General features: G+C 61.4%; 1 protein-coding gene across 1 annotated transcript in view; it reads right to left on the bottom strand.

Annotated features, from left to right (window-relative positions):
* The window catches only part of LOC146171462 (uncharacterized), a gene marked incomplete at both ends in the record, with an annotated part of 27,889 nt that overhangs the window by 390 nt on the left and 24,999 nt on the right, over positions 1-2,500 (bottom strand). The gene's annotated exons all lie outside the window — the stretch shown is intronic.

Genomic DNA, 2,500 nt, shown 5'->3' with positions numbered 1-2,500 from the left:
CCGCTGCTTGCTGCTGCCAGCTGCTCCTGCTGCTAGCTGCTGCTTCTTCTAGCTGCTGCTGCTAGCTGCTGCTTCTGCTATCTGCTGCTGCTGCTGCTAGCTGCTGCTGCTACTGCTGCTGCTGCCAGCTGCTGCTAGCTGCTACTGCTGCTGCTGCTGCTAGCTGCTGCTGCTGCTATTACTGCTAGGTGCTGCTGCTGCTGCTGCTGCTACCAGTTGGAGCTAGCTGCTGCTAGCTGCTGCTTGCTCCTGCTGCCAGCTGCTGCTGCTGCTGCTGCTGCTGGTGCTGCTGCTGCTGCTGCTGCTGCTGCTGCTGCTGCTGCTGCTGCTGCTGCTGCTGCTGCTGCTGCTGCTGCTGCTGCTGCTGCTGCTGCTGCTGCTGCTGCTGCTGCTAGCTGCTGCCAGCTGCTGTTGCTGCTGCTGCTGCTAGTTGCTGTGGCTGCTAGCTGCTGCTTCTGCTAGCTGCTGCTGATGCTAGCTGCTGCTGATGCTAGCTGCTGCTGCTAGCTGCTGCTGTTAGCTGCTGCTGCTGCTAGCTGCTGCTATTACTGCTAAGTGCTGCTGCAGCTAGCTGCTGGCAGCTACTGCTGCTGCTGCTAGCTGCTGCTTCTGCTAGCTGCTGCTGCTGCTGCTAGCTGCTGCTGCTGCTGCTGCTGCCGCTGCTGCTGCTGCTGCTGCTTCTGCTGCTGCTGCTGCTGCTGCTGCTACTGCTGCTGCTAGCTGCTGCTTCTGCTAGCTGCTGCTGCTGCTAGCTGCTGCTGCTACTGCTGCTGCTAGCTGCTGCTTCTGCTAGCTGCTGCTGCTGCTGCTGCTGCTGCTGCTGCTGCTGCTGCTGCTGCTGCTGCTGCTGCTGCTGCTGCTGCTGCTGCTGCTGCTGCTGCTGCTGCTGCTGCTGCCAGCTTCTGCTCGCTGCTGGTGCTGCTGCGGCTGCTGCCGCTGCTAGCTGCTGCCAACTGCTGCTGCTGCTGCGGCTGCCACTGCTACCAGCTGCAGCTAGCTGCTGCTACTGCTGCTTGCTCCTGCTGCCAGCTGCTGCTGCTGCTACTGCTGCTAGCTTCTGCCAGCTGCTGCTAGCTGCTGCTGCTGCTGCTGCCAGCTGCTGCTAGCTGCTGCCAGCTGCTGCTAGATTCTGATGCTGCTGCTTCTGCTGCCGCCGCTGCTGCTGCTGCTACTGCTGCTACTGCTGTGGCTGCTGCTAACTGCTGCCAGCTGCTGCCAGCTGCTGCCAGCTGCTGCTTCTGCTAGCACTTGCTTCTGCTAGCTGCTGCTGCCAGCTGCTGCTAGCTGCTACTTCTGCTGCTGCTTGCTTCTGCAAGCTGCCAGCTGCTGCTGCTGCTTCTAGCCGCTGCTATTACTGCTAGGTGCTGCTGCTGCTAGCTTATGCTGCTGCTGCTGCTGCTGCTGCTAGCTGCTGCTGCTGCTACCAGCTGCTGCTGCTGCTTCTGCTACCAGCTGATGCTAGCTCCTGCCAGCTGCTGCTGGATGCTGCTACTGCTGCTTGCTCCTGCTGCCAGCTGCTGCTTGCTTCTGCCAGCTGGTGCTGGCTGCTGCTAGAGTCTGCTGCGGCTGCTCCTACTGCTGCTGCTAGCTGCTTCTGCTAGATGCTGCTGCTACTGCTGCTGCTAGCTGCTGCTTCTGCTAGCCGCTGCTGCTAGCTGCTGCTGCTGCTGCTGCTGCTGCTGCTGCTGCTGCTGCTGATGCTGCTGCTGCTACTGCTGCTGATGCTGCTGCTGCTTCTGCTGCTGCTGCTGCTGCTGCTGCTGCTGCTGCTGCTGCTGCTGCTGCTGCTGCTGCTGCCAGCTGCTGCTGCTACTGCTGCCAGCTGCTGCTATCTTCTGCCAGCTGCTGCTAGCTGCTGCTGCTAGATACTGCTGCTGCTGCTGCTTCTGCTGCCGCCGCTGCTGCTGCTGCTGCTACTGCTGCTACTGCTGTGGCTGCTGCTAACTGCTGCCAGCTGCTGCCAGCTGCTGCTGCTGCTGCTGCTGCTAGCTGCTGCTGCCAGCTGCTGCTAGCTGCTACTTCTGCTGCTGCTTGCTTCTGCTAGCTGCTGCTGCTGCTGCTTCTGCTAGCTGCTTCTGCTGCTGCTGCTAGCTGCTGCCGCTGCTTGCTGCTGCCAGCTGCTCCTGCTGCTAGCTGCTGCTTCTTCTAGCTGCTGCTGCTAGCTGCTGCTTCTGCTATCTGCTGCTGCTGCTAGCTGCTGCTGCTACTGCTGCTGCTGCCAGCTGCTGCTAGCTGCTACTGCTGCTGCTGCTGCTAGCTGCTGCTGCTGCTATTACTGCTAGGTGCTGCTGCTGCTGCTGCTGCTGCTGCTACCAGTTGGAGCTAGCTGCTGCTAGCTGCTGCTACTGCTGCTTGCTCCTGCTGCCAGCTGCTGCTGCTGCTGCTGCTGGTGCTGCTGCTGCTGCTGCTGCTGCTGCTAGCTGCTGCCAGCTGCTGTTGCTGCTGCTGCTGCTAGTTGCTGTGGCTGCTAGCTGCTGCTTCTGCTAGCTGCTGATGCTAG

This window comes from Amblyomma maculatum, unplaced genomic scaffold, assembly GCF_055883805.1.
Source record: "Amblyomma maculatum isolate TAMU_Amacu unplaced genomic scaffold, ASM5588380v1 scaffold_22, whole genome shotgun sequence".
NCBI classification, from domain to species: domain Eukaryota; kingdom Metazoa; phylum Arthropoda; class Arachnida; order Ixodida; family Ixodidae; genus Amblyomma; species Amblyomma maculatum.
The sequence above is the reverse complement of the archived record's forward strand: the minus strand, read 5'-3'. Positions and strand labels throughout refer to the sequence as shown.